Below are 22,983 nucleotides of genomic sequence, written 5' to 3'. Positions count from 1 at the left end.
ATTTAACTGACCCTCTCTGCCCATGCATCGCCATTTTACCTGTTGTTGTTGTCTTAGCTGATGAATTGTTGTTGTCTTACCCATTGTTGTCTTTGCTAGCTGTCCCAATCAACACCTGTGATTGCTTTATGCCTCGCTTTATGTCTCTCTAATGTCAATATGCCTTGTATACTGTTGTTTAGGGTAGTTATCATTGTTTTATTTTACTGCGGAGCCCCTAGTCCCACTCAACATGCCTCAGAGAGCTCTTTTGTCCCACCTCCCACACATGCGGTGACCTCACGATATTCAAAAACCTTAAAAATGCTATAACTTCAATTTCTCAAACATATGACTATTTTACACCATTTTAAAGATAAGACTCTCGTTAATCCAACCACATTGTCCGATTTCAAAAAGGCTTTACAACGAAAGCAGAACATTAGATTATGTCAGCAGAGTACCCAGCCAGAAATAATCAGACACCCATTTTTCAAGCTAGCATATAATGTCACAAAAACCAAAACCACAGCTAAATGCAGCACTAACCTTTGATGATCTTCATCAGATGACACTCCTAGGACATATTGTTATACAATACATGCATGTTTTGTTCAATCAAGTTCATATTTATATCAAAAACTAGTTTTTTTCATTAGCATGAGACGTTCAGAACTAGCAAACATACCGAAAACTTCCGGTGAATTTACTAAATTACTCACGATAAACGTTCACAAAATACATAACAATTATTTTAAGAATTATAGATACAGAACTCCTTAATGCAATCGTGGTGTCAGATTTTAAAATAGCTTTTCGGCAAAAGCACATTTTGCAATATTCTGAGTAGATAGCGCGGCCATTACAGGCTAGCTATTTTGACACCCACCAAGTTTGGTACTCACCAAACTCAGATTTACTATAAGAAACATTGGATTACCTTTGCTGTTCTTCGTCAGAATGCACTCCCAGGACTTCTACTACAACACCAAATGTTGTTTTGGTTCAAAATAATCCATAGTTATGTTTAAATATCCTCTGTTTTGTCAGTGCGTTCAGGTCCCTATCCGAACGGTGACGCGTGGACGCATGTCGTGACAAAATTTTTTCTAAATATTCCATTACCGTACTTCGAAGCATGTCAAACGCTGTTTAAAATCAATTATTATGCTATTTTTCTCGTAAAATAGCGATAATATTCCAACCGGGCAAAGTTGTTTTCATTCAAAGGCTGAAAGAAAAACATGGCCACTTCTCGATATTGTATTCGTTCAAACTGGTGAAGAAAAACATGGAGTACTCTCGTGGCTGCGCATCTCCTGTCTCTGAGCCACCAGCCTGACCCCTCACAAACAGCGCTCCTGTACCTAGCCCAGAGACAGCAGAGATCTCATTCCATTTTCTGGCGCCTTCAGAGAGCCTATGGGAGCCTTAGAAATTGTCACGTTACAGCAGAGATCCTCTATTTTCCATAAAGAGGCTATAGAAGGCCAAGAAATAGTCAGAGAGGGCACTTCCTGTATGGAATCTTCTCAGGTTTTTGCCTGCCATATAAGTTATGTTATACTCACAGACACCATTCAAACAGTTTTAGAAACTTTAGGGTGTTTTCCATCCAAATCAAATAATTATATGCATATTTTAGTTTCTGGAAAAGAGTAGTAACCAGTTTAAATCGGGTACGTTTTTTATCCGGCGTGAAAATACTGCCCCCTACCCTAGAGAGGTTAATGCTGTAGCAAACATTATAATAAACAGGACATTCAAATGAGCCTTACAATTATAATCCAAAGTAGTGTGAAATGAACTCATCATCAACCTGGAAATGGAGGTTACTCCCCTGAGTTTTCCCCCATTCACTTTCAGAATACATTGTGAAAAACTAAAATCTTTGCTCACCATTTTTGCTCCAGGCAGATATACTACATCCATAACTATCGGTTTCCTCATTACCAGATATACTACATCCATAACTAGTGGTTTCCTCATGACCAGATATACTACATCCATAACTAGTGGTTTCCTCATTACCAGATATGCTACATCCATAACTAGTGGTTTCCTCATTAGCAGATATACTACATCTATAACTTGTGGTTTCCTCATTACCAGATATACTACATCCATAACTAGTGGTTTCCTCATTACCAGATATACTACATCCATAACTAGTGGTTTCCTCATTACCAGATATACTACATCCATAACTAGTGGTTTCCTCATTAGCAGGGAGGAGTTTCTGCAATGAAATTGCCCTCGTGCCACAATTTTAGCAAACACAGAAAGGGGCCTATATTGGAGACCAAAAGTCGTCTGGCACACTGCTTAGAGTTTCAACAACATGAATAACTTATTTCTAGCCTACAATCATCGATGTTACTACTAATGTGAAAACAAGACAAAATATGACTATTCTTGCTCATTTTAAGGCAAATGTCAAATAATTTTAACATTCATTACAGACGTCAATTGTTGTACAACATCATGGCTACGCTGTTGGCATCACCTTTTACAGTGGATTACCGCTGTTGTGGGATTTTAATCATCTGTCTGACTTTGTTGTTCACACAGGAGAGATACGGGACTATCGTGGATCCTCTGAGGAGCCTCAACAACCTCATGATGCTGACAAGGCAGAGAACAGTCCCTCCACATTAGAACACCTCAAGAAACACCTGCAGAGACCCACAGGGAAGAGAACTCACTGCTGCTCTGACTGTGGGAAGAGATTCACCTCATCAGGCATTAGAATTCATCAGAGAATCAAGACAGGAGAGAAATCTTATAGCTGTGATCAATGTGGGAAGCGTTTTTGTCGATCTGGACAGCTGACACTACACCAGAGAACACACACTGGAGAGAAATCTTATAGCTGTGATCAATGTGGGAAGAGTTTTACTACATCTGGCTCTCTGACTCTACACCAGAGAATACACACAGGAGAGAAATCTTATAGCTGTGGTCAATGTGGGAAGAGTTTTGCTGCATCTGGCTCTCTGACTCTACACCAGAGAATACACACAGGAGAGAAACCTTATAGCTGTGGTCAATGTGGGAAGAGTTTTACTCAGTCAGGCGGCCTGATATCACACCAAAGAACACACACAGGAGAGAAATCTTATAGCTGTGATCAATGTGGGAAGAGTTTTACTACATCTGGCTCTCTGGCTCTACACCAGAGAACACACACAGGAGAGAAACCTTATAGCTGTGGTCAATGTGGGATGAGTTTTACTACATCTGGCTCTCTGACTCTACACCAGAGAAGACACACAGGAGAGAAATCTTATAGCTGTGGTCAATGTGGGAAGAGTTTTGCTGCATCTGGCTCTCTGACTCTACACCAGAGAATACGCACAGGTGAGAAATCTTATAGCTGTGGTCAATGTGGGAAGAGTTTTGCTGCATCTGGCTCTCTGACTCTACACCAGAGAATACACACAGGTGAGAAATCTTATAGCTGTGGTCAATGTGGGAAGAGTTTTGCTGCATCTGGCTCTCTGGCTCTACACCAGAGAACACACACAGGAGAGAAATCTTATAGCTGTGATCAATGTGGGAAGAGTGTTACTGCATCTAGCAATCTGACTGTACACCAAAGAACACACACAGGAGAGAAACCTTATAGCTGTGATCAATGTGGGAAGAGTTTTGCTGCATCTGGCTCTCTGGCTCTACACCAGAGAACACACACAGGAGAGAAACCTTCTAACTGTGATCAATGTGGGAAGAGTTTTACTACATCTAGCCAGCTGACTATACACCAGAGAACACACACAGGAGAGAAATCTTATAACTGTGCTCAATGTGGGAAGAGTTTTACTCGGCCAGACAGCCTAAAATTACACCAGAGAACACACACAGGAGAGAAACCTTATAGCTGTAACCAATGTGGGAATAGTTTTCTACATCTAGAGTTCTCACTAAACACCAGAGAACTCATACAGGAGAGAAACCATATAGCTGTACTCAATGTGGGAAGAGTTTTTCTACGTCTAGCTATCTCACTATACACCAGAGAACACACACTGGAGAGAAACAATATAGCTGTAGTCAATGTGGGACAAGATTTGCTTGGCTAACCAGCCTAGTATCACATCAGAGAACACACACAAGAGAAACCTCCTAGCTGTGATCAATGTGGGAAGAGATACTCTGATAAAAGATCTCTGATTAAACATCAGAAAATAGATGGAGTTGTTTCATGATATCAATGAATTAATGTCACAATGTAGAATGTTTTAACATTGTAGTAGGAGTATTTTAATGATGTCACAATGTAGAACCCTAAACGTTTGTCCCCTGTTCTATTGATTTCAACATGATATGGATATTAGCCTCAGGGGGAAAATCCAGGCTCTGAAATGGAAGAGTTACTATTTATGAGATTTAACAAAAAGTAACTAACAAAAAGAGTTGTTACACTTACCATGTTGGTGACCCACTGGAATCAAAATGCAACACTTCAAAATGTAGCTAGCTGCTTTCTACAAATTGTCCTCTAACCAGGGATGTACACATTATTCCCAGATTCCATGTGGTTTTTGAGCTGTTACTTTTAACAGGACGTGCAACTTCATCTCCCTCCTGTCACACAAATGATTTTAGCATGATATCGATGAATAAGTGTTGTGTTCCTTTGTTTAGCGACCCCTACATTTAAATGCATCACTCCAAAATGTAGCTGACTGTCTTCTGCAGGTTGTCCTCTAACCTGTGAGGTAAAATATATCTCCCATTTCCATGTGTTTTTTAGTTGTGTTAGTTTCAACAGCATGTACAACCTGACTGGCTGATGTTTGTGTACATAGCACATGTTATGTTTAGGTTTTCAATTTATCACAAACTATTTCTGCATATTGGTTATTGATTTGTACATGTTAAAACTGTGCTTTGACATTGGGGATATCCCACCAAGCAAAATGTCATTGAAAAGACGTCGAAAATAAGACTATGCAATCAAATATTTAATATTTACAATTCATGTAAGATTTAGTAATGATTATTATTTATGCAACCAACTGACCATTTTTTGGGTACAATTATATCCACATTGTTGCCGTGTTTTTATGAATATCAGGGTTTATTCTCAGATGTGCCAAACCAAATGTACTAGAGCATGACATTGGGGACTGGGCCCCGATCCAACAACATGCCTATCTAGTGAACCCTGAAAAGAGAGAGAAGCTCTGCAGTGAGGTGGAAAGTTACTACGGATATTGCAGGAGTTTCCTCTTGAAATCAGACATGTCAGTGGTAAGGACAACTTGGTTGCTGATTGTTTCAAGGGTGGGCAGTCAAAAAGATTTGTGTTTTGCGTTTAGCCAGTGCGTTGCCATGGATCACAATTTATTTTGACTGCACGTTTTTCCGTATTGGAGATGAGTTTTGTTTGGGCTCGTTCCAAGGGGATGAGAGTTCTAGAAGCAAGTGATTTTTAGGAAGACGAGAGTTCTAGAAGCTAGTGAGTTTTAGGAAGACGAGAGTTCTAGAAGCTAGTGAGTTTTAGGATTCTATAGAAAGAAAAAGGAGAAAAAATAATACGATTGTATATTATTATTTAGAAATACGTGTTTTTAATTGTTGACAGCCAGTGGACACCATGTTTATATTGTAGAAGGTGAAGCATTGTAGTTGATTATAATGTGAAATGGAAGTTGTTTTCTGTTGGTGGTGAGCAAACTTTTCCAACAAAAATATAGGATATATGTGTTGTCTTAAGGGGGAAGGTGTTACAGGCTTTGGTTTTTCCATTTATGTTTTGAGGTTGGACTTCAGCACGTCTAGCTCGTTAGCACGTCTAGCTCGTTAGCACGTCTAGCTCGTTAGCACGTCTAGCTCGTTAGCACGTCTAGCTCGTTAGCACGTCTAGCTCGTTAGCACGTCTAGCTCGTTAGCACGTCTAGCTCGTTAGCACGTCTAACTCGTTAGCACGTCTAGCTCGTTAGCACGTCTAGCTCGTTAGCACGTCTCGCTCGTTAGCAGGTCTCGCTCGTTAGCACGTCTCGCTCGTTAGCCCGTCTCGCTCGTTAGCACGTACAGCTCGTTAGCACGTAGGACGCACTGATTGGTGTCACCTCAGTTAGTCAATGTGTTACACCTGTGCTGGCTTGTCCATCTCGTTATGGTTGAATATAACATCCAATTGTTAATATTGTAATCAATTAATTTTCCTTAGAATGCTCATTAGTCTTTCAGTTGTTATTCTTCATTTTTTTTATCCTCTTATGTTTATGGTAAATATTGCTGTTTATTTTCATTGTTTTTTTGTTTTCTTTTCCCTGTGAAGCCATTGTGTTTCATCCATGTCTGAAATATGCTGTATAAATAAAGCTTGATTTGAACATATAAAACTAATGAACCCAATGACTGACAATCAACAGACTTTTGCAAAACTAATGAACAAATATGTGCAAAAGCAACACGTATCTTGGTCCATCTTAGTATGAAAAACAGTATAAATTCAGTATATCTTCCACTATGTCAAAATAGTGCTGGTATGTAAGTTTAGTATTACTTTTTAACCAACCCAGTTCATTTGTTGAAAATGAAAAATGTTGAAATCAACAATATGTTAAAGATTCAACTACTGGAAACTGAACAAACAATTGGATCAAACAGATCAATCCTACTGGACATTGGGTTGATTCAGACCCTGCCAGCATGGCCAGAGATGTAACTTATAACCACAGAACCACCCCAGACCTTTCATGCATGACTAAAAACACAGAAGTATTAGATTTACTGCCATGGTCTAGTATGTCACCACCTCAGGACACCATTCACAATGCGGCTGAGGTACGAGTAAAACATGAACATATTATTTCCTAACCTTCACAATGCGGGCTGATGGTACTAGTAAAACATGACATATATTTCCTAATTGTAAAACAAATCCCCACCCTCCTAATCAACTAGTCTCTCTCTGTTTAACCAGAATAACGTGAGTTGTGATCTTCAAGCTGTTAGACTGTTAGTCCATAATCAACTAGTCTCTCACTGAGACAGCTTTGATGGCCCAATAAAAAAAACAGTAAGTTTCTGCCAGCCAATGTGATAATTCCTGTACAGTACATGTGTAGAGGGTGTTGAGGGATAATCCCAGTACAGTACATGTGTAAAGGGTGTTGAGGGATAATTCCAGTGCAGTACATGTGTAAAGGGTGTAGAGGGATAATCCCAGTACAGTACATGTGTAAAGGGTGTTGAGGGATAATTCCAGTGCATTACATGTGTAAAGGGTGTTGAGGGATTATTCCAGTGCAGTACATGTGTAAAGGGTGTTGAGGGATAATCCCAGTGCAGTACAGGTAGAGCATGGTGTTTGGTTTACAGTGCAGTACATGTGTAAAGGGTGTAGAGGGATAATTCCAGTGCAGTACATGTGTAAAGGGTGTTGAGGGATTATTCCAGTGCAGTACATGTGTAAAGGGTGTTGAGGGATAATTCCAGTGCAGTACATGTGTAAAGGGTGTTGAGGGATAATCCCAGTGCAGTACAGGTAGAGCATGGTGTTTGGTTTACAGTGCAGTACATGTGTAAAGGGTGTAGAGGGATAATTCCAGTGCAGTACATGTGTAAAGGGTGTTGAGGGATAATCCCAGTGCAGTACATGTGTAAAGGGTGTAGAGGGATAATCCCAGTGCAGTACATGTGTAAAGGGTGTAGAGGGATAATTCCAGTGCAGTACATGTGTAAAGGGTGTTGAGGGATAATCCCAGTGCAGTACATGTGTAAAGGGTGTTGAGGGATAATTCCAGTGCAGTACATGTGTAAAGGGTGTAGAGGGATAATTCCAGTGCAGTACATGTGTAAAAGGTGTTGAGGGATAATCCCAATACACTGGTTATTGACTGGAGACTTAAAATGCTGAAAACAGGTCCCTAGTGGAATGACAACAACATGGCTGCTTGTTAAAGAAGAGATGGAGAGAGAGACAGAGATAACCATATACATTGCACATGGACCGTAAGAAATCCTGAATGTATTGAAATGCCTGGGTTCGCAGGGGATGTGTTAATTCATAACCCATCATATATACCTGTTAATTCATAACCCATCATTTATACCTGTTAGTTCATAACCATCATTTATACCTGTTAGTTCATAACCCATCATTTTACCTGTTAATTCATAACCCATCATTTATACTGTTAATTCATAACCCATCATTTATATCTGTAATCATAACCCATCATGTATACCTGTAATTCATAAACCATCATTTATACCTGTTACATCATAACCATCATTTAATACCTGTTATTCATAACCCATCATTATACCTGTTAGTTCATAACCCATCATTTATACCTGTTAGTTCATAACCCATCATTAGAACTGTTAGTTCATAACCCATCATTATACCTGTTTAATTCATAACCATCATTTATACCTGTTAGTTCATAACCCATCATTTCTACCTGTAATTCATATTCATAACCCATCATTTATACCTGTTAATTCATAACCCATCATTTATACCTGTTAATTCATAACCCATTATTTATACCTGTTAATTCATAACCCATCATTTATACCTGTTAATTCATAACCCATCATTTATACCTGTTAATTCATAACCCATCATTTATATCTGTTAATTCATAACCCATCATTTATACCTGTTAATTCATAACTCATCATTTATAGCTGTTAATTCATAACCCATCATTTATAGCTGTTAATTCATAACCCATCATTTATATCTGTTAATTCATAACCCATCATTTATACCTGTTAATTCATAACCCATCATTTATACCTGTTAATTCATAACCCATCATTTATACCTGTTAGTTCATAACCCATCATTTATACCTGTTAATTCATATCCCATCATTTATACCTGTTAATTCATAACCCATCATTTATACCTGTTAATTCATAACCCATCATTTATACCTGTTAATTCATAACCCATCATTTATATCTGTTAATTCATAACCCATCATTTATACCTGTTATTCATAACCCATCATTTATACCGTAATTCATAACCATCATTTATACCTGTTAATTCATAACCATCATTTATCCCTGTTAGTTCATACCCATCATGTATACCTGTTAATTCTAACCCATCATGTATACTGTTTTAATTCATACCATCATTTATACCTGTTAATTCATAACCCTCATTATCATGTTAATCAACCCATTGTATACCTGTTTATTCATAACTCATCATTTATATCCTGTTAATTCATAACTCATCATTTATATCTGTTAATTCATAACCCATCATTTATACCTGTTAATGTCATAACCCATTATTTATACCTGTTAATTCATAACCCATCATTTATACCTGTTAATTCAGGGTGGTTCGGACAGCCTGGCACGCTCCCTAACATACTCGGGCAGGAACGCATGGGATCCATAATAAACCCCAGGAAGAGTAGCTGCTGCCTTGACAGGAACTAATGGGGATCCATAATAAACCCCAGGAAGAGTAGCTGCTGCCTTGGCAGGAACTAATGGGTATCCTTAATAAACCCCAAGAAGAGTAGCTGCTGCCTTGACAGGAACTAATGGGGATCCATAATAAACCCCAGGAAGAGTATCTGCTGCCTTGGCAGGAACTCTTGGGGATCCATAATAAACCCCAGGAAGAGTAGCTGCTGCCTTGGCAGGAACTAATGGGGATCCATTATAAACCCCAGGAAGACTAGTTGCTGCCTTGGCAGGAACTAATGGGGATCCATAAACAATACAAATACTTGCATCAATATATTTGTGTCTCTTTACTCTCGGATTCTAAAATGCTAATTAGCATCAAAGTAGATGACATGCAAGCCTACAAATCCCTGCAAGATCCTGCATGTCATCTCTAGCCAACATCTTTCACAGAACAGTTCACTGAATTGTCCATTGAAATAAATTTTGACAATTTAATCATTGCTACATTAAGGCCTGATTGCTGGAGTGCTGCAGAGATGGTTGTCCTTCTGGAAGGTTCTCCCATCTCCACAGAGGAACTCTGGAGCTCTGTCAGAGTGAACATCAGGTTCTTGTTCACCTACCTGACCAAGGCCATTCTCCCACGATTTCTCAGTTTGGCCGGGCGGCCGGCTCTAGGAAGAGTCTTGGTGGTTCCAAACTTCTTCCATTTAAGAATGATGGCCAGTGTGTTCTTGGGGACCTTCAATGCTGAAGACATTTTTTGGTACCCTTCCCGATCTGTGCCTCGACACAATCTGTCTCAGAGCAATATGGACAATTCCTTTGACCTCATGGCTTGGTTTTTGCTCTGACATGCACTGTAAACTGTGGGACCTTATATAGACAGTTGTGTGCCTTTCCAAATCATGTCCAATCAATTGAATTTACCACAAGTGGACTCCAAGTTGTAGAAACATTTCAAGGAAGATCAATTGAATCAGGATGCATCTGAGCTCAATTTTGAGTCTCATAGCAAAGGGTCTGAATACTTAAGTCAATACATTTGGAAAAATGTTTTTTTTAATTATTTTGTTTTGTCATTATGGGTTATTGTGATGTCATTATGGGGTATTGATTATTCAATTATAAAATTATTCAACTTTAGAATAAGGCTGTAATGTAATTAAATGTTTAAAAAGTGAAGGGGTCTGAATACTTAATGAATGCACTGTATACCCCTTGCAGTTTTGTACACAGTAATGTGATACGTAGTATAGAAGAGTCCAATCTTAGGAGAGTACATGGGAGGCACTATAATGTGTGTCTGCAGGTGTCTATCTGGTTAAAACCACTGTTACAGGAGCCCCTCCACCCTCTGGTGGGATGGATCATGTCTACAGAGAAACCTAGATTCAAATACTTAGATGTGTGTGTATTGGGTAAATGTTGTGAAATTGTTAGATATTACTTATTAGATATTACTGCACTGTCGGAGCTAGAAACACAAGCATTTCACTACACCCACAATAACATCTGCTAAACACGTGTATATGACCAATAAAATGTGATTTTGTTTTGAAATAAACGTCCTATTTATCAAAGATGCTTTTGGCTGGAGTCAAAATGACTCCAAAGGATTTGAATTTGTTAAAAGTCCATATTGATACAGAAACACTAAACCATGATATAGATTTCTTAAGAACAAGTTGATTGACAAAGTCATGAAAATTTGGAAGAATTGAATGAACCACTTTTTGGCTATGATAAAAGATATGCCTCTGGGGTCAAAATGAACCATGTCAGAAGTATGGTTCAATGAGAATATGTAGTGGGTGTAAAGTTTGTTTTAAATTCTCACTCATTAAACACGAATCAATCAACACATGCTTCTCTTTGAACGACTTAATATAATATTAAACTTTCCTGAAATAAATGAAAAATAAACGTTTGGTTCCTCAACTGCGTTGCCCTCCAGTCAGCAGATGGCGATGTGCGTCTTTTAGGTTCAGGCGATGCTGCCAGTGTGACGTATATCTAGTGGACGGGACGCTCCTTCAACAACAACAGCTAGTCAGACACCTCGGTAGCTTTCTAGCAAACATAGCTACAACATTCACGCTCTTTACACTGGTTTGGTGTATATTAGTCGCTGTGTATTAAACACACTTCTGTCGTATGTACTTGTTGGCCCATTTAATTCTATATTTACGTTGTTTGTCAGCTAGCTGGTTTGCTATGTTAGCTTAGAACTAGGCTAGTCGCTAATGCTAGCTAGCTAACATCCCCGACCATGAGTTCACTTAGCTACTCTCCTCCTGCTAAAGAAAAACTCCTGAGAAAGAAGCTCTAGTGAAAGAGGAGGAGGAGGAGAAAGATGTTACAATACAAAAACAAGTAGATGGTGAAGCTGTTACCGTGAAAGAAGAGGAAGACGCGTTCAGAGTGAAAGAGGAGAAGGAAGAGGAGGATGTTGAAAAAAAATGAACCCCAAAAGGTTCTTTGAGGAACCATGATAAGGGGTTCTTCTGAGAACTTATAGGGGTTCCCACAAAAGGTTCTTCAAATAACTTTTAGGGGTTCCCCCACAGTCTCAATTTGAACAACCCCTACAGGATACTCCAGGAACCTTTACTTTTTAGAGTGTATATTGATAAAAGTCACCTTGGCCGAGAGACATTTACATAGTTATACACAGCCCATTTTGGGATGACTATTTTAGGGCGAAATAGCGAAATAGGCCACAACAGACAGACCTGATATTGACCATAATTCAACGTACTTTGACGTCATGTGCTGACTGGGTATGACCAAAGTTATTCTATTTAGCTACACTTTGTAGTACATTTTTACACTATAATTAATGTTAATGATGGCACATCGCCCGTTTTCAAAGGGAGTCGTTGGTTTTTAGGGGCAGTCGCTTTTGAGCTTTTTGTCTGAAAGTATTTTCTCAACTGCGATACCAACTCCAGTCAGCAGATGGCGATGTGCGTCTTTCAGGCGATTCTGCCACTGTGACGTATAATCTTGTGGACGGGACGCTTCTTCAACATCAACAGCTAGTCAGCCACCTTGGTTCACTCTAACTTTATGGAAAAAGGTTTATTCAATAAATCTAGCAACTCCTCTCATACTGGGAACAACCCCCCCAGGCCTTAAGAGCAGTTTTATTTCAATTAAGGTACCTGGACGGAGAAAATCCAAAAAGCGTTTTATAGTTTCATCGTTAGGGTAACTTACCCTAAAGTGGACACACTCCCATCAGTTTCTGAGACAACTGGCCAGACTTTGTAGACTGTTTAATAATGCTTAAACCTCATCTTTATCAAATTATCAATTAAAGATACCAACTCAAAACCTACGTTCGTCTACATATGGGTTGTTTAAATTGTATCTAATTATATTCCCAGTATTACTTTATCAAATTTCTAGTAATCGATTATACACACATACAATTCATCATATTTCATATATTCACAGAATCCATAGAAAACGTATTATAAATTTCTATATGTTACAATCCAAACATCAGATTAAGACTCATTTCCACAACTCTCATATCACAGTCACACAACTCTCATATCACAGTCACACAACTCTCATATCACAGTTACACAACTCTCATACCACAGTCACAACTCTCATATCACAGTCACACAACTCTCATATCACAGTCACACAACTCTCATACCACAGTCACACAACTCTCATATCACAGTCACACAACTCTCATATCACAGTCACACAACTCTCATATCACAGTCACACAACTCTCATATCACAGTCACACAACTCTCATATCACAGTCACAACTCTCATATCACAGTCACACAATGCTATTCTCAAACATACCTAATCAATTAGTTGTTTTTCAACAATATTTTAACCTGCAGGAACATTTTCACATTTCTATCTCATGGTTAGTTCCTAGAATAATGCAACACATACATTTACATCTTTCAATACTTCTAAAATGGGATCCAGGTTTAAAATAATTACAGGTTTAAAACAATTACAGGTGCACCTTACTATCTTATACTATATCATAAATGGTCTTAACTAGTAAACACAGATTCTAGTTTTCATCCAGTTCACACAGATAGCTGACTCAGCCTCAGATTCTACTGACTGGGCCCTGTTTACACCTCCACACAGGAATACACACTCAGAGCCTACTGACTGGGCCCTGTTTACACCTCCACACAGGAATACACACTCAGAGCCTCCTGACTGGGCCCTGTTTACACCTCCACACAGGAATACACACTAAGCCTACTGACTGGGCCCTGTTTACACCTCCAAGGTGCCCCCCACACACACACACACACAGGAATACACACTCTGAGCCTGCACTTGCATGTTTTGCTCACCTCATTCTTTAAAAAAAAAACTAGGTTTGAGTTGTGGTATCCACTCAGATTAAAGGTGGGTTCATCTGCTCTGTTTCCGAAGTGTGGTCTCCCTCAGATCCCAAGTTAGAGGGATCCCTCGTGCACCATTTACCCAGGTCATCAGGAGTCAGGTCATTTACCCAGGTCATCAGGAGTCAGGTCATTTACCCAGGTCATCAGGAGTCAGGTCATTTACCCAGGTCATCAGGATTCAGGTCATTTACCCAGGTCGTCAGGTCATTTACCCAGGTCGTCAGGAGCCAGGTCATTTACCCAGGTCATCAGGAGCCAGGTCATTTACCCAGGTCGTCAGGTCATTTACCCAGGTCGTCAGGAGCCAGGTCATTTACCCAGGTCATCAGGAGCCAAGTCATTTACCCAGGTCATCAGGTCATTTACCCAGGTCATCAGGAGTCAGGTCATTTACCCAGGTCATCAGGAGCCAGGTCATTTACCCAGGTCATCAGGAGCCAAGTCATTTACCCAGGTCATCAGGTCATTTACCCAGGTCGTCAGGAGCCAAGTCATTTACCCAGGTCATCAGGAGCCAGGTCATTTACCCAGGTCGTCAGGTCATTTACCCAGGTCATCAGGAGTCAGGTCATTTACCCAGGTCATCAGGAGTCAGGTCATTTACCCAGGTCATCAGGAGTCAGGTCATTTACCCAGGTCATCAGGATTCAGGTCATTTACCCAGGTCGTCAGGTCATTTACCCAGGTCGTCAGGAGCCAGGTCATTTACCCAGGTCATCAGGAGCCAGGTCATTTACCCAGGTCATCAGGAGCCAGGTCATTTACCCAGGTCATCAGGAGTCAGGTCATTTACCCAGGTCATCAGGAGTCAGGTCATTTACCCAGGTCATCAGGATTCAGGTCATTTACCCAGGTCGTCAGGTCATTTACCCAGGTCGTCAGGAGCCAGGTCATTTACCCAGGTCATCAGGAGCCAGGTCATTTACCCAGGTCATCAGGAGCCAGGTCATTTACCCAGGTCATCAGGAGCCAGGTCATTTACCCAGGTCGTCAGGTCATTTACCCAGGTCATCAGGAGCCAGGTCATTTACCCAGGTCCTCAGGAGCCAGGTCACCAAGTGAAGATTCACATCCCCATCGCCAAATGTGGTGGTTAATTTCTTCAATATCAATTGAGGAGACAAACTTATCACACAAGTCAGAGTTATTCTTAAACTAAATCTTTATTCACTTATAAGGGAGCAGGTCAATACAACGTACACATATAAAGTGAATCAATTGAGTGCCCTACGATAATGATGGCTGGTGGACCCACGGGACAAAAGTACAAAGGTCTTTTATAGCCCTTTCAACCTACATGACGAACAACAGATGTATAGAACGGGTCACAAGGTTAAGATTTGTATGAAAGATACTTAAAATTCTCAGCAGACAGTATCTGCTGTAAAAACAGTACTCTTTGTGTAGAGACCAGGTTCTGGCCCTGGGGTCATCTCTCCCTGGTACCATATAGAACAGAAACATTAACTCATGCTCTGGAATGTTGTCTCTTTAGGTTTTATCACCCAAAAGACATTGTAAATCTCCTGTCAGTGTTTTCTCCCAGAGGCCCATCCTCAGTAGAACACACAGACACAATAGTTCTAAGAACCCTCTATTCTGTTGCATAAAACAACCATTTGATGCAATAAAAGTATTATAACAATGTTGCAGTTTTGCTCTCACAGTGTCCACTGAAAGTTGACTAGTAACAACAACTGGGACCTAAAAGACACCCACCATGAGACCCACTAAATCTGCCCAAGAAGAGGAAAACAAAAGAAAAACCCACACCAAACTTAAAGACAGGAAGTAAACCAAAATGGTGGAGCAACTAAAGGTGTTGACTCTCCACATCTATCAAGACAACTGGAGCACTGGACCAGACACTCTTAAATAGAACCTGGACCGGCTCAGGTGAAACACCTTCCCACTAACGAGATGGACAAGCCAGCACAGGTGTAACACATACTGACTAACGAGGTGACACCAATCAGTGCGTCCTACGTGCTAACGAGCTAGACGGGCTAACGAGCTAGACGTGCTGACGAGCTAGACGTGCTGACAAGCTAGACGTGCTAACGGGCTAGACGTGCTAACGGGCTAGACGTGCTAACGGGCTAGACGTGCTAACGGGCTAGACGTGCTAACGAGCTAGACGTGCTAACCTCAAAACATAAATGGAAAAACCAAAGACTGTAACACCTTAAGAGAATGCTTACCACTAACAGAAAACAACTTCCAACTTCCATTTCACATTATAATCAACTACAATGCTTCACCTTCACCAATATAAACATGGTGTCCACTGGCTGTCAACAATTCAAGACAATATATATATTCTAGAACTCTAGTCTTCCTAAAACTCACTAGCTTCTAGAACTCTCGTCTCCTTGGAACGAGCCCAAACAAAACTCATCTCCAATACGGAAAAACGTGCAGTCAAAATAAGATCCATGGCAACTCACTGGCTAAACACAAAACACAAATATTTTTGACTGCCCACCCTTGAGACAATCAGAAACTAAATTGTCCTCACCATGGACACAAGCACCAGAAACGCTGTTGTTTTGACAAGTAGCAATAAATCACTGATATCGATTAGGGGGAAATCAGGTTGTACGTGATGTTGAAACTAACACAACTAAAAAAAACATATGGAAATGGGAGATATATTTTACCTCACTGATTAGAGGACAACCTGCAGAAGACAGTCAGCTACATTTTGGACTGATGCATTTAAATTTAGGGGTCGCTAAACAAAGGAACACAACACTTATTTGTCATCACTCATCGATATCATGTTGAAATCAATTGTGTGACAGAAGGGAGATGAGGTTGCACGTCCTGTTAAAACGAACAGCTAAAAACCACACGGAATCTGGAATAATGTGTACATCCCTGGTTAGAGGACAATTTGTAGAAAACAGCTAGCTACATTTTGAAGTGTTGCATTTTGATTCCAGTGGGTCACCAACATGGTAAGTGTAACAGATCTTTTTGTGTTAGTCACTTTTTTGTTAAATCACATAAATAGTAACTCTTCCATTTCAGAGACTGGATTTTCCCCCTGAGGCTAATATCCATATCATGTTGAAATCAATAGAACAGGGGACAAACGTTTAAGGTTCTACATTGTGACATAATTAAAATACTCCTACTACAATGTTAAAACATTCTACATTTTATTTAATTCAGAGCCTGGATCCTCTGAGGCTAATAATCCTTCTACAATGTTAAAACATTCTACATTGTGACATTATTTCATTGATATCATGAAACAACTCCTTCATGTATTTTCTGATGTTTAATCAGAGATCTTTTATCAAAGTATCTCTTCCCACATTGAGCACAGCTATAAGGTTTCTCTCCTGTGTGTGTTCTCTGGTGTAAAGTCAGATATCTAGATGTAGTAAAACTCTTCCCACATTAATCACAGCTATAAGGTTTCTCTCCTGTGTGTCTCCGCTGGTGTACAGTCAGATATCTAGATGTAGTAAAACTCTTCCTACATTGATCACAGCTATAAGGTTTCTCTCCTGTGTGTGTTCTCTGGTGTATAGTCAGAGAGCCAGATGTAGTAAAACTCTTCCCACATTGATCACAGCTATAAGGTTTCTCTCCTGTGTGTGTTCTCTGGTGTAGAGTCAGCGAGCCAGATGTAGTAAAACTCTTCCCACATTGATCACAGCTATAAGATTTCTCTCCTGTGTGTGTTCTCTGGTGTAGAGTCAGCGAGCCAGATGTAGTAAAACTCTTCCCACATTGATCACAGCTATAAGGTTTCTCTCCTGTGTGTGTTCTCTGGTGTAGAGTCAGCGAGCCAGATGTAGTAAAACTCTTCCCACATTGATCACAGCTATAAGGTTTCTCTCCTGTGTGTGTTCTCTGGTGTTGAGTCAGATTTCTAGATGAAGCAAAACTCTTCCCACATTGACCACAGCTATAAGGTTTCTCTCCTGTGTGTGTTCTCTGGTGTATAGTCAGAGAGCCAGATGTAGTAAAACTCTTCCCACATTGATCACAGCTATAAGGTTTCTCTCCTGTGTGTGTTCTCTGGTGTAGAGTCAGCGAGCCAGATGTAGTAAAACTCTTCCCACATTGATCACAGCTATAAGATTTCTCTCCTGTGTGTGTTCTCTGGTGTAGAGTCAGCGAGCCAGATGTAGTAAAACTCTTCCCACATTGATCACAGCTATAAGGTTTCTCTCCTGTGTGTGTTCTCTGGTGTAGAGTCAGCGAGCCAGGTGTAGTAAAACTCTTCCCACATTGATCACAGCTATAACGTTTCTCTCCTGTGTGTGTTCTCTGGTGTGATAGGACATGGCCAGATTGACCAAAACTCTTCCCACATTGAACACAGCCGTAAGGTTTCTCTCCTGTGTGTGTTCTCTGATGAATTTTAATGCCTGATGAGGTGAATCTCTTCCCACAGTCAGAGCAGCAGTGAGTTCTCTTCCCTGTGGGTCTCTGCTGGTGTTTCTTGAGGAGTTCTGATCTGGAGAGACTCTTCTCTGCCTCGTCAGCATCATGATGTTGTTGAGGCTCCCCAGAGGATCCACGATAGTCACATCTCTCTCCTATGTGAACAACAAAGTCAGACAGATGGTTAAAGGCCCACAACAGCGGAAATCCACTGTAAAAGGTGATGCAAACAGCGTAGCCATGATGTTGTAAACAATTTAAGTCAGTAATGAATGTTACAATTATTTGACAATTGTCCTAAAATGAGCAAGAATAGTCATATTTTTTTGTCTTGTTTTCACATTAGTAGTAACATCGATGTTTGTAGGCTAGAAATAAGTTATTAAAGTTGTTGAAATCCTAAGCAGTGTGCCAGACGACTTTTGGTCTCAAATTTTGGCCCCTTTCTGTGTTTGCTAAAATTGCGGCACGAGGGCGATGCACATGCAAAAACACTTGAAGAAACACCTCCCTGCTGATGAGGAAACCGATAGTTATGGATGTAGTATATCTGGTAATGAGGAAACCACTAGTTATGGATGTAGTATATCTGGTAATGAGGAAACCACTAGTTATGGATGTAGTATATCTGGTAATGAGGAAACCACTAGTTATGGATGTAGTATATCTGGTAATGAGGAAACCACTAGTTATGGATGTAGTATATCTGGTAATGAGGAAACCACTAGTTATGGATGTAGTATATCTGGTAATGAGGAAACCACTAGTTATGGATGTAGTATATCTGGTAATGAGGAAACCATTAGTTATGGATGTAGTATATCTGGTGATGAGGAAACCACTAGTTATGGATGTAGTATATCTGGTAATGAGGAAACCACTAGTTATGGATGTAGTATATCTGGTAATGAGGAAACCACTAGTTATGGATGTAGTATATCTGGTAATGAGGAAACCACTAGTTATGGATGTAGTATATCTGGTAATGAGGAAACCACTAGTTATGGATGTAGTATATCTGGTAATGAGGAAACCACTAGTTATGGATGTAGTATATCTGGTAATGAGGAAACCACTAGTTATGGATGTAGTTTTTTCTCTCTGCCTGGAGAAAAAATGGTGAGCGACGATTTTAGTTTTTCACAAGGCATTCTGAATATTACAGCGCACTATCAGGAGTGCTACTGAAGGAAACTCACATTAAGCTCTGTGTCTATTCACTAATTCACAACCGTGGGGGAAAACTCAGGGGAGTTCTCATAGGATGACTGCAAAAATAGCCTCCATTTACAGGTTGTTTATGAGTGCATTTCACATTACTTTTGGATTATAATTGTAATGCTTGTTTGAATCTCCTGCTTAATATGTTTGTGTTATTGTCGCAAATCAACTGCTTTATACATAAACACTTAAACCTGTAAAATGCTCTTTGGCTAGCTTTGCCATCAGCCTGACAGAGGGTTTTACACTAAGTATTTGCCAAATTTGCCCATAACATCACCTAACAATAACATAGACCTAATGTAGGACCCATAACTTCACCTAACAACAACATAGACCTACTGTAGGACCCATAAGTTCACCTAACAATAACATGGACCTACTGTAGGACCCATAACTTCACCTAACAATAACATAGACCTACTGTAGGACCCATAAGTTCACCTAACAATAACATAGACCTAGGACTATATATTTTATATTTCAGGTGAAACATGGAAACTAAAATGTCTTTGTCATGACATTTCATAACCTGATCACCAGATAATTTTGTGAATAATTCCACTAGGCTTCTCTGTGATGTGTTGTCATTCTAAATGTCCTGAATAAAGGAAAATAGCTCTGTGTGTTGTACAATAGGCTATCCATCAAGGAACAATTCTCTACACATTATGAGCTAAGTATCTCTGTGTCCAAACAGACTAACGAGACCCTACTGTAAATCAATCAGACAATAACACTTTATAAACATCAATTTGTTAGGGATGTTGGATCCAATGTGGAGCACAGCATAACTGTCTTTACCAGAGTAATGAATGAAGAAGCACTTTGGTTGTTGTTGCATGTCGTGATGTTTGTCATGTGACTGTCATTCAGAAAATGATTTCCTGGATCAGCTGATGATAGTTGAACATGTGACTGTAACTAAACAGCTACAGTATTAAGTATTATGTGTAATTATTTAAGAACCGCATTAATGACAGTATCCATTTGGGTGTTGTCAATAAAGTTAAGGTGACTCTCGGTTAGAACCACTGGATTTAGCAAACTCTGAAATGATTTAGGATTTCTGTGCCCATGAAAACTGTTTTCCCAGCGTAACATAAGGAGACACTAAATGTTACGTAGGTAGAGAGCATTTCAGAGATCTGAATACAAAAAAACTGTCTGACAGCAAGATCCAGTACTTAAGTTGAAGTTCATCATATGACAAGCTTAATGTTATGACTATAACTACTGTTCCCTGAAGGAGGGAAACTAGGTACAACATACTATTAAATCCTCATGTTATGACTATAACTACTGTTCCCTGAAGGAGGGAAACTAGGTACAACATACTATTAAATCCACGTTGGATTAACAAGAAGTTTCTTTAACATGGTGTATAATACTTGTATGTTTGAGGAATTTTAATTATGAGATTTCTGTTGTTTGAATTTGGTGCCCTGCAATTTCACTGGCTGACTCTTGGTTGACAAATCCCAGAGAGGTTAACCAAGTTTAATTCTTCCCAAAGGGTCATTACAGCTGTAAGTCAGACAAAACATGTTCTCACCATTACAAGTATATATACCCCACTTTGGACACTCCTATCCAATCATTACATCTTCTGGTTTCATCAGGAAGAGGGTAACAGGATACTAAACCCTTATTACTCCCTTCAGGGTATCTGACCTGACCTCCTGACCTCAACCCCTCCTTCGCCTAATCCACAGATGTCCATCCGCTCCCCCTAAAGCAATCCTGTGATCTCCTCCCGTCCACCCAGCACATTCCACAGCCACTCTGTCTTTCTACAGATCTCAGTCCTTTATATACTCTGCGTCTGATCTATCATGTCTTTAATATGTTCAAAGTTTAGAATCCAATAGTCATTAACTTACACTCCCTTTTAGTCGGTCAACTTCGGTACAACATACTATGGGGAAATACAATCATTCCCCATGCTGACCCAAACGGATACTAAATGAAACGGCCCATGGCAGACCACCCAGACCTGACCCCACAAGACGCGTCAGTTTTGTCAATTTATTCATTGTCTTTTGTTTGAAACACTCCTGTCAATGTTGAGTAACGACGCACACCTGATTACACATATAGAAGTAGGACTAGTCTACCTGGCCTGTGTGCAAATGTAGGCCTATAACATGATTTTGGGGCTCCAGAGTGGCACAGTGGACACTGCATCTCAGTGCTTGAGGCGTCACTAGACGCCCTGGTTCAAATCCAAGCTGTATCACAACTGGCCTTGATTGGGAGTCCCATAGGGCAGCGCACAATTGGCCCAGCGTCGTCCGGGGTAGGCAGTCATTGTAAATAAGAATTTGTTCTTAACTGACTTGCCTAGTTAAATAAAAGGTTACATTTAAATAAATAAAAAAAGTGTTTTACGACAAACTGTTTTCTACAAATCCGTCAAGGGAACAACTTTGAGAAGGTTTTAAAACAAAGGTTTCAAACCAATTCATGAACGTAATTAAATCTAGGTATGTTTCGCCTTTAACGTAATGGCATGAAAAAAATTGGCTGAATATTATACAAATGACTTATCAACAGCTCTAATAATTTGCCTCCACAAGAAATCTACACTGGCAGTTCTAGAATATACTATATAGCCTAGAGACCTGGTTAAACTATCATTATGACATCATGGATGAATTCTAGAATATACTATATACCCTAGAAACCTGGTTAAACTATCATTATGACATCATGGATGAATTCTAGAATATACTATATACCCTAGAAACCTGGTTAAACTATCATTATGACATCATGGATGAATTCTAGAATATACTATATAGCCTAGAAACCTGGTTAAACTATCATTACGACATCATGGATGGCCAGTCCTTGTATTCATAGTGTAGTCAATTCAGGGGGTAGCCCTGAGCTGAACTCAAACCTGGGTCCAGTGACTGTCAAACCAACACCTAATAACTGTTACGCCAAGATGTTACTGTTACGCCAAGTTTCTGGGCAGCCATTTTGTTGCTGTTTAAAAAAAAACACATCAATCAATCAACCAATCTGCAGTTCAAACACTGTCTTGGTAATAAGCTGATGGATGGGTCTGGAGAAATGTAACTAGTCTCAAATGCATAGACAGAGGCTATACAGTGTTGATTTACATTGTTTCTAAACATTGGAGTAAAAAAGCTCATTTGGGGTTCTGATGGGGTACAACAGTTGAACTAAGCTCATGAGGCATGTGTTATATTCTTCAAGAATCAATGGCTATAAATAATTTAAAAGTCCAAAAATTGATGTAGTTAATGCAGATTTCCCCTTTAACACCACACATCAGTTCAACAACTGCAGAGTTTGTGCCTCTGTATTTAAGACAGTACTTACTAGTGTTAATCAGGGAACGATTTCTCAAAACCATCTTATGGCTAAGTTCATTATTGGATGCCTTAAGACGCGTTTGGGAAACCGGGCCCAGATGTCTAGTTTCCACCTCTTCTTCCACCTCCTTTTTGGATGTGACAGCCATCTCCCCCTCCTCCTCCTCTTTCACTCTGAACGCGTCTTCCTCTTCTTTAACTGAAACGTCTCTCTCTTCTTCTTT

At 39.8% G+C, this 22,983-nt stretch overlaps 1 pseudogene; it reads left to right on the top strand.

Moving 5' to 3' along the window:
* The first annotated feature begins 2,834 nt into the window (after positions 1-2,834).
* Positions 2,835-4,027, top strand: LOC115148405 (zinc finger protein 135-like; annotated as a pseudogene).
* The last annotated feature ends 18,956 nt before the right edge of the window (positions 4,028-22,983 follow it).

This window comes from Salmo trutta, chromosome 15, assembly GCF_901001165.1.
Source record: "Salmo trutta chromosome 15, fSalTru1.1, whole genome shotgun sequence".
NCBI lineage: Eukaryota > Metazoa > Chordata > Actinopteri > Salmoniformes > Salmonidae > Salmo > Salmo trutta.
Note: the sequence above shows the minus strand (reverse complement) of the source record. Positions and strands in the feature narration are given on the sequence as shown.